Below are 11,349 nucleotides of genomic sequence, written 5' to 3' on the forward strand. Positions count from 1 at the left end.
ACCGAGTTATTTTAAAGCAGTTTAAAATTTTGACGGATAAAATTCATATTACAAGTTTAATATGGATTAAGAATGAAATTAATGTGATTAATTGCGGAATTGTCACTTAATTTAATTTAAATAGGTGGTTTGGATAAATTAATCAACATAATTAAGGAATTGTGTCATGTATGTTTAATTTATTTTAGTTATTGTTGTCAAAAAAAAAAAAAAATATTTTAGTTGATGCTTTTAATTTTGTTGAATGAATCGAATGAATGGATTTTATTTACGTATTTAATTTTGCAATCGGTTGTAATTTGTAATACTTAGTGTGGCCTTAGTCAAATTATGTTTTCGTAATGAAGGAAACATGATTTTTTATGTAATTATGAGATCTCGAATCTCCTTTATTTTAGTTTTGGGTTTTGAAATTAGAATGTAATAAATAGGTCAATTATGTAATTTTATTTATTGTAATTTCAAAGAAGACTAAAGATGGAGATTGGAGCTCACTCCCGCTACATGGATCAAGATGGAACATCAAGACAAGCTTCTCGGGTCCAAGGATGGATTCCAAACTTGTATTTATTGTTCATTTTGATAGGATAGGGCACACTAGGACTTTTACTGTTTTTACGTTTTTTTATTCTTATTGCTTTTCATTCACATGTTAGTTTTTTTTGCATCATATTCCGCCTAAAACCAAACCACCTACTACTAAAATGCATGAAAATTGACTCATGTAGGTTGTATGTTAGTTTTCATGGACATGCAGATGTCACAGTCTTTAAGCCATCACCTTAGTTTAATCATTCTCGCATGCTAGATTATAGTTCACTTAAAATGAATTAAAATAAAGTTGATGGGATCTTCCTCTAAAACGGAAATTGAGATTAGTCTTTATAAGGGCAAACATCTATGAATCCCTTCTTCGCCGGTAGGCCTAATATGACCCCTTCTACGTTGGGTAAGTAGTTGTGTTGACTTAGTTTACCTCAACATCATAGTCCGAAGAGTTTCTCGTGATTATGATGGACTATACATAGAATTTACAGAAATTTATCGACCAAGAATTCTAACAGTAGAATTAGCTAAAAGGTTAGCTTATCAATTTACAGAGAATTGAGTCTTGGTGTCATTTATATAATTCTTGAGGGAGGTCAATTGTATAAATGTTTTTGAGTCTTCGCGTTATGACATTAGCTCATTAGACTTAAAATTAAAACGATGCACATGCTTATTATTTTATTCTTCTTTCGCAGTGTAGAACATGTTTATTATCGATAATACTGTTACAACAAATGGCTGGAAATAACGCAATCCCAATGCCTAGTGCCACACTAGATCGTTCATCCTGGCTAAAAGTGTTCATGGACCAAATGAATCGTCCACGCGATCAAGAATGATGGGTCCAACTTTGCGGACTGGGAGGCGGCACTACGGAATGCTGCCATTGCTGACGGTAAGCTCAGGTATTTAACTGAGCCAATACCGGTCAACCCATGCCCAAATGCAGGAGCCGACGAGTCATTCGATTATAGTGACTTCGTTATGGAAGCGGGTGCGATAAAGAACGTACTCATCTTTGCAATGGAAACCAATTTGCAGAGACGCTTCATTGCCCAAGGTGAAAACAAGATTTTCACCACGCTCATTAACGAGTTCTCAAAGGCACCGAGAATCGTCACATATGAGCATACCTGTCGCTTCTTTGATGCGAAACTCCAGAAGGGCCAACCGGTTAGCCCACACATTCTTCACATGATTGAGAATGTCGAGAAGCTGGAGACACTGAATTGTAAAATCAGTGAGAGCATTGTCATTGACCGAATGCTTCATTCTCTTCACGATGGTTTTGCCCTTTTCAGGGCGAACTACTACATGAATGACTTGAAAAAGAGTCCTCATGAGCTACACTCCCTTCTCGTACAGACCGAGAAGGATATGAAATTGAGTGGGAGCATGAAGCAGGATGTTCTCACGATTTACAACAAAGGTAAAGGTAAGGGCAAGGCTCATGGCGACCTAACTGTAGGTAAGCCAAAGTTTAAGAAGCCAGGAAACGGTAAGAGTGCACCTGGTGAGACTAGTGGCTCACAGGGCAAGACAAAGAGCAAGGGCGGTGACATAGAGTGCCACCATTGTCACAAGACTGGACATTGGAGGAGGAACTGTCCCGTCTACCGTGAGGACATCAAGGCAGACCGCGTCATTCCTGTTGGTATGTCATCTTATATTCATATGATTGAGATTAACCATGCAAGTTTCGGAACTTGGGTACTAGATACTGATTGTGGTTCTCATCTGTGTAATCATTTGCAGGGCCTAAAGAACATCATACCTATCGAAAAAGGTGATGTGGACCTGCGAGTCGGGAATGGAGCACGAGTTGCTGCTGCCTCGAAGGGGACATATGTAATCCAACTCCCTAGTGGTTTTGAGTTATCTTTAAATAACTGTTACTATGTACCCAGTTTATCTAAGAACATTATTTCTGTTTCCGTACTTGCTAAAGACGGTTTTACATTTTCAATAAAGGATAATAGTTGTATTTTCTCTTTTAATGAAATGATTTATGGCAAAGCAGTTTCCATGAATGGAATTTATATCTTAGATCAAACCACGGAAGTATTACACATGAATAATAAGAAATTAAAGGTTGGTGACAAAGATCAAACCTATCTATGGCATTGTCGAATGGGACACATAAATGAGAAACGCGTGAAGAAACTCGTCGATAATGGGACTATTCCCGCATTCGATTTTTCTACATATAGCACGTGTGAATCATGTCTCATTGGCAAGATGACTCGAATTTCCTTCAAAGGTGTTGTAATGCGCGCTAGTGACCTATTAGGACTCGTACATACGGACGTATGTGGACCTATGTCAATTACCGCTAGAGATGGCTATAGATATTTTATCACTTTCACGGACGATTTGAGTAGATACGGATACGTCTACTTAATGAAGCATAAAAGTGAGTCCTTTGAGAAATTCAAGGAATACCAGAATAGGGTACATAACCAACTGGGTAGAAAGGTTAAAGCACTCCGTTCAGATCGGGGTGGCGAATATCTTTCAAATGAGTTTGATCAACACCTAAAAGACTGTGGAATCATTTTGCAGTTAACTCCACCTGGAACACCTCAATTGAATGGTGTGTCCGAACGGAGAAATCGAACCTTACTTGATATGGTTCGATCCATGATGAGTCACACCGTAGTGCCTGATTCATTATGGGGTTATGCTCTTTTGTCAGCTGCTCTTATACTTAACCGAAGTCCGTCTAAAGCTGTCGATAAGACTCCATATGAAATGTGGAAGGGAACGGTACCTAACTTGTCCTTTATTCGGGTTTGGGGCTGCGAAGCTTATGTCAAGTGGAGACACGAGGATAAGCTCGGCCCGCGATCGGTCAAGACATACTTTATAGGTTATCCAAAAGGAACATTTGGTCATTACTTCTATTCGCCTACCGAACATCGAGTTTTTGTTGCGGCTAGTGCGACGTTCTTAGAGAAAGAATTTCTCGAGAACAAGACGAGTAATAGAACCTTCGAGCTATCGGAGATTCCAGAACCAATAACCGAGGAACAGATGGAGGAAGCTGTACCTCCAACTGATGATACGGTTAATGTTCCAGAGGAACCTAGGAGGTCGGGTAGAGTCTCTCATCCTCCGGACAGATACATTGGTATGGTCGAGGAGAATGACGTTTTACTTCTAGAAAGTAATGAACCCGCAACCTATAAAGGTGCTATGACCTGTTCCGACTCAAAGCTATGGCTTGAAGCCATGCAATCCGAGATGGACTCCATGTATGAGAATAACGTATGGGATCTAGTTTATTTACCTAATAAGGTAAAACCTCTACAGTGCAAATGGCTTTACAAAATAAAGCGTTCTGTAGACGCGCAACCAGATATCTATAAGGCACGACTTGTGGCAAAAGGTTTCACTCAAGTGCAAGGATTGAATTATGATGAGATTTTTGCACCTGTAGTCATGCTACGTTCCATTCGGATAATCTTAGCGATTGCTGCATTTCATGACTATGAAATTTCGCAAATGGATGTGAAAACCGCCTTCTTAAACGGTTATTTGGAGGAAGAGTTGTACATGGTGCAACCCGAAGGTTTCATAGATCCTGAGCATCCTAAGAAAGTATGCAAGCTTAAGCGTTCCATTTATGGACTTAAGCAAGCTTCTCGGAGTTGGAATCATCGTTTCGACTAAGTGATAAAAGAGTATGGTTTCACTCGATCGGTCGAAGAACCATGCTTATATATCAAGTCGAGTGGGAGCAAGATTGTATTCTTGATATTGTATGTCGATGACATACTCTTGATTGGGAATGACATTCCTCTCCTATCTTCGGTTAAAGGATGGTTGAAGAACCATTTCCAGATGAAAGATCTGGGTGAGGCACATCGCATTTTGAGAATCCGTATCTACCGAGATAGATCACGACGGACGTTATCACTTAGTCAAGAGTCTTATTTGGATAAGGTTCTTGAGAGGTTCAGCATGACCAACTCCAAGAAAGGGAACCTTCCTATGACGACTGGGATGCAGTTGAGCAAGTCTCAGTCACCCACGACGCCTGAAGGGATTGAGCGCATGAGTCGTGTTCCTTATGCCTCTGCAATAGGATCGATCATGTATGCCATGATATGCACACGTCCAGACGTGGCATATGCACTGAGTATGACGAGTCGGTACCAAAAGACTCCAGGTGAAACACACTGGATAACAGTCAAAAATATCCTCAAGTACCTACGGAGGACTAAGGATTGGGTATTGACTTATGGAGGCGATACTAAGCTATGCGCAACCGATTCTGTGAGATGCTAGCTTCCAAACGGATCGAGATGATTCAAAATCTCAGTCCGGGTTCGTCTTCACTCTTAATGGTGCTGCGGTCAGCTGGAAGAGTTCCAAACAGAGTGTTGTAGCAGATTCTACTACTGAATCCGAGTACTATGCCGCTTCGGAGGCAGCAAAGGAAGCGATATGGATGCGTCAATTTTTACAAGAACTTTCGGTAGTTCCTAGTTCGAATGACCCGATCACCATCTATTGTGACAATAAAGGTGCCATCTTCCAGGCTAAGGAGCCAAAGTCTAGCAACAAATCTAGACATGTACTTCGGAAAGCTCACTTGATCCGTGATTACGTGGAGCAAGAAGAGATAGTGATTGACAAGATTGCGACGGATGATAACATCGCGGATCCTCTCACCAAACCGTTGAATTATGATAAGCATGTAGGGCATGTTAATTCCATGGAAATTAAACATGTTCCTGAGTTGTAGTACTTGATTATGGATTTGATATATTATCTTTTTCATATACTATTTATAACTTCATCGTTTTATATATAATATTTTGTTTTTCATGTGGATTGTACTGACAACATTGAACGCCACAAGGTGAACTGAATTACATTATATTTGTTTTGGTCCGTAATCGCCAATGTGAGCTGATAACTCCGGCTATTATATTGTGCAGTCGATTGAGGGTGGGTTCAACGAGCCATAAGTCAAACGGTTGACTGATCGATCACAGATACGAGAAATTGACGATACCTCGTAGGACAACTTTTTGTGACAACATAATGGAGTCCTAAATGTTTAATAGAATTCGGTGCCAGGTCGTGGATAGGACATCCATTGTGTTCCTAGAGTCGATTCTTTTGACTATCGACTGTCTCTTGAGATTAAGGCAGTTTTTGGGTGACTTTGGTTTCTTTCTCACGGTCTGCCGTAACTGGAGGCTAAGTAGATTTTTTCTGGGTCATTTCATACTGTGCTTACATCTGCAGGATTCGAGTTGAGGAAAATATCCAACCCTTATCAGGTATAGTTATTTCTCAGGGCCACTCGAGGAGTTGTAACTGAAATGCATGGCCATGCTCGAATGTTGATTCGTTTATCAGTTAAGTTACTCTCTAGTCGGGGAAACCGCTCTTGATATTGATCGCTTGTTAAATACGACCTTTGTGAATTCGGATTTGCAAATTGTTTTACATTGAGTGGGAGAAATTTTAGGATATGAGAATCGGTTATCGCACATACACTTGTGAGGACAAGTGGGAGTTTGTTGGAGCTTGTGTCCTCCACAAATTAGTGTGATAACATTTGTAAATCTCTTACAGGTTCACAAGGGTATACTTCGTATATTTAATCAGTTGATTAACGTTTACCTAATAACGGTTGGCTTGCTAGAAAGTTTGACGTTATTATCATACAGATGGCGGTGATCAACTGGTCCCTAAAGGTCACACCTATAGGATGTTTTTGAGAAATGTGGTTATAGAAATATAATCACATTGATGCCCAATATGACTAAAAAGTTAGTCAATGTGTTGATGAGATAATTATTTAATGAAAATTAAATAATATTAGTTGAGACGAATTAATCATCAATTAAAAAATTAAATATAATAAGTTATATTTAATTAAATGTATATAATGTTAGCTTGGACGAATTAATCTGTTAATTCGTAATTAAATATAATCAGTTATATTTAATATCAACAAGTTGAATGTGTCATAGTGGTAATAGTGAGGGTATACAAGCCAAGAGGTCATGGGTTCGATCCTCACTAGATGACAATTTAACACACTTTATATATTTTTGGAAAGACCAAAAATAAGGAGAATATACTCCTTATTTCAGTCAGTTTGGCCGAAATTAGGAAAGGTTTATTCTTTCTTAATTGACTCCATATTTTCAGTCTATAAGAAAGAAAGGGAGAGAATTATTCTACCCTAATTTTTTTTCTTGACCTAGCCTCTCTCTCTCATCAGAAAAACACAAAACAACTAAATTTTACAGAAAATTTTGGATCGATTTCTAGCATAATCAAATGGCATATCTCATATCATCTTGGGTGCAACTAATAGGCGAATATTAATTTTGATATTGTTCTTAGGCCAATTTTGCTAGGACCGAAGATTAATTCTAAATCCTTATACTTTGTTTATGTATTTTGTTTATGACCATTGATCATCATTGTTAAACTCGTTAAAATCCTTCTAGTTTAAGGGAAGTATACAGATTATTTCCCACAAGTCAACCCCGATCGGGGTTGACCGTTGACTTTTTTTTTTTTAATTTTTTTTTTAATTTTTATTTTTTGGAAATGTTACGACCCCGAACGGGGTTACAACATGGGGTAATATGCTATCCTTCAAAACGCCTCTTCTCCTCTTCAAACACCTACAAATCACAACTCAAAATAGCTAATTAGTCTAAAATTTATTCCTAATGAAATTGCGTAAAAATTGAAATAAAACAAAAACAAACTAGTTTTTTCTAACGAATCCTCCATCGTCCTCTAAAAAGCACGTCAATGCCCTTAGAAGTCTATCATATACCTGTGCATGAGCAATACACGAACATATGTAAGCAATTGATAAGATATAAGTATGAAAGATCAAAGGCAAGAAAGGATTAATCTTATCAAATTGTCCATGAGAGATTTCAAATAGAACCACCGTACTCCATTCGTCAGTAAGAGATGGAGCACCATGCTTAAGACCATGAAATAAATTGTTAGTGCATAACATATCATCATAAACGGTCTCAGTTGGGTGGTATGAAAACTCTAAATGGTAGGACTTTGGGGAATTGAGAGTTTCACCCCTATTAACTTCTATGTCACATAGTCCACCATCTACTTCTAATGGGTCCACTATATCCTCCATGGAAGGATTTGTAAAGGGTTCTAAGGTCTCGGGTAAAACCTCGTCCTTTTCATTGAAAACGGGCCCAACATCGTCCACGGTGGGTGGGTCATCTACTACAAGGTCAATGTCATGAGTCTCTAAATGGTCAATCAGAGTGATGTTATGGGGAATTTTAAAAGAAAAATTAGGACCATCATCATCATCTTCCAATAGTTCTAAATTATTAGTTGCAAAAGACTCACATTGGGAAGGTGGAAGAGTAGAAGCTTTGATAAATCGCTCATTTCCTTCTCGCATTTCTGTGAGCATGTCTTCGAGCATTTTTATGATACGAGCCTCGGACGCTTGTTGTTCCAAATGATCTTGAAGAAGCATTGCACGCCTCAATTCTTCTTGGCGAGCTACCTCCCGCAATTGACTTTGGCTAGCCATGAAATCAAAGAAATCCCAAAGTTATAGCCTCATCATGTAGTAGACACTCCCATTACTCAAGTTTAGAGCTATTTCTCGAGTCTCAAAATTCATGCCATTAAGCGCGAATTGAACCATGTAATCCCCATCAAGGACATGTCCAAGAGAGAGGAGACTATCGCAAAAATGACAGAATCGGGCAAGATAGTCATGAAAAGGCTCATCTTGGAGTTGTGGGACGAATTCGTAATTCATTATGAAAGGCCAATAGCTTTATCACCTACAAAAATAGGCACTAAAACTACAAGAAAACGGTGAGATGAATCTCAAGGAACAAGTGTTCCTCGAGACAAAATAAAATAAGATAAAATTCAACAAATAATTAGCAAACAAAACCGTCTCCCTGGCAACGGCGCCAAAATTTGATAGGCTATCGCACACCTATACAAAGATAATATTTATACCCTAGACAACAAATGAATGTAGTACTTAGGGGTCGAACCCAAAGGAGACGGGAGTTCGTTATTAATTAATTGTTATGGAGCGAAGTTTATCTTGAGTCGATGCGGTTGATTGATTGATTGGTTGATTATGCAAATAAAATGAAAACAACAATAAAAAGAAATTGTCTAGGGAGGTCGGGTCACACATGCTAATTACGTAAATGTTTATGTCAAGTTAGGAAGTTGATTTCACGATAAATGTTTAGGCTTAAAGACACCCACCTTACGATATTAGTGTCAACCATAGACCGGGTCCTAGAGAAACTCCCGTCCATGACTAGGTCGTCCTACTACACATGTTTAGTCTAATTCAATTCCGTGCCTCTCGACTTTTAGAACGAATGAACAAACTTAATCAATGAATAAGGCCTTTAAACATAGATTAAACATTAAGGTGCAAACATGTGATAGAAATAATTTATCAATTTAGCTTAACCTCATTTTGACATTTACATATTACTTAATCATGCATGACTTCCTTTATTCCCTAGACAAAGGTAAATTATTCTAACATTGTGAAAATATAAACTAAACTAATGCTAAATGAAATGATAAATAACATAATTAAAATAAAGATAGAATTACCTTGAATGGAAATAGAAGAACAATTACAAATGGAAATAACTTGGAAATAACTTGGAATAAATCTTGAACTTGATAATAGAAATATTGTAATAAACTAATATAAACTAAACTAAACTAAACTAAACTACTAATATTTAGAGAGAATTTTGGAATAGAAATATGTGTAAGAATTGTGTCAAAGGTGTGTGAGATTAGCACCCCTTATATAGGAAATAAGGGAGTAAACTTTGTAGAGGAATCCCAAAATGGCATCCTAAGCACACTCTTAATTTTCCTTCAATTCTTGAGTAATTGCCAAAAGGAATCCCATACAAATTCTTAATGTCTCTTTAATCACATGGTTAAATGTGATATTAGCATCCAAAGCTTCTTAGCATCCAATATTTTCCACCATAATTTGGACTTTGAATTTGGGCTTGACTTGCATATTGACTTTGCTTGCATTTTTATTTTGATCCAACACTTTCTTCATGCAAAATCCATGCACTTCCAACACTTAGTCCAATCTTGCTCTCATACTTAGCCTTGCTTCTAGTGTTGGCACATTTTATAGTACTTTAGCTCATTTAGCTCATTTTCCTACAAAACACACTTGAGCACACAATTGCACTAGAAACACAATATTAGCTTAAAAACACTTTGATAAGTGCTAAATGATATGTAAAATCAAACTAATATAAGGGGTTAAAATGTATAAAATATGCACTTATCACAAATTAACTCTTGTTTTAACTTTTTCTCCCTCTAAAACTATCTAATTGCTCCAATGACTTCGATATTAGATCCTAATAATGCATTAATTAATGAAGTAATTTTCTTGTTTATCAATTATTACCAAAATTATTTGTTGAATTTTTATTAATTTATCAATGTTTATTTGTTTGTTACATGAGTAAAATTAAATTAGGGTTTATACAGTTAAAATCTTCAATTCAAAACTTTTTAACGTAGTCCCTGCTTCATTCTGGACAAGTCACGAAATCACGGCAGCCTAAGAAATTTAATTTTTGATAAGCGTCATCAAGCATTTCATTTTGTAATTTGAAAAATTGTTGGTTGTGCCGACTTGTGGATACCAGTTGTCACCCTTGCAGGCAATTGATTTGGTCGGCCGGAGCAAGGTCAGTACTATGTCGTAGGGATGACCGTCGGTGGTGAAAGGTGAAGGGAAAGGGTGGGTAAAATCAATTGAGTGAGGGAGATGAAAAAAATAACAAGGATAAATACGTAAAAAGTAAATGTGAAAGAGGGGAAAAAAAAGTTAAAATAAGAGTTAATTTGTGAAGTTTAGGTAAGAAGGATATTAGATGAAAAATTAATGAAAAAGTGTATGTAAAAAAATTAAAAACTCGTATGTGAAAAAGTAATTCCGTAAATATAATGATCTCCTTATAATCATAAGATGAAAATAAATCATATGTATATAATGTCCAAAAGGGAGAAATCAATCAATCAATACATATATATAAAGCAAGAACTTTTCGAGCGATATTAGAAAGTCCAACTTTTTTAGAATTCCTATATATAAATTAATTTTTATATAAAATTATTATCATTATCCTAATAAGTGTAGATCTAGCTTTTTCCTTTTAATAAATTATGAGAAAATTATCCTAATCGAAGTATATCTAATAATTTATGAGAAAATAATCTTAATAGAAGTAGATATAATAATTTATGAGAAAAATAATTCTAGTAGAAATGGATCTAAAAATTTATCGATTATTCGTTACTAAAACAATAATAGAAAAATAACTTTATAGTGAATATTCATCTTAGAAATATCTATAACGCAAAAAAAGTCATATAATAAACGTATAAAAGTGTTAAAATTGTATATTTTATACATACAATTACTCTTTGTGAGAAAAAAATGAAAATAGATTCTACCTTATTACAAATATAGTGAAACTCTTGTAGTAACAAAGATAGTTTTATTTTAAAACCTTTTTGAATATTTAGAAGATTTAAAAACAAAAGATTCGAGTTGTTAATTATAACCAAACCCGTAATTATCTTACAAAATCTTAGGAAAAAGCCGATTTATTATTTAAAAAAAATACTTCAAAAATAAAATAAAATTAACATGTCATAATAGGAAAAAGAAGCGCGAAGTAAATCATGACATTTACTTAGCATTTAGCTCTTACAATGGCAGTAGAAGGTGAAAAC

This window comes from Silene latifolia, chromosome 10 (genome assembly GCF_048544455.1).
Source record: "Silene latifolia isolate original U9 population chromosome 10, ASM4854445v1, whole genome shotgun sequence".
Classification (NCBI taxonomy): Eukaryota; Viridiplantae; Streptophyta; class Magnoliopsida; order Caryophyllales; family Caryophyllaceae; genus Silene; species Silene latifolia.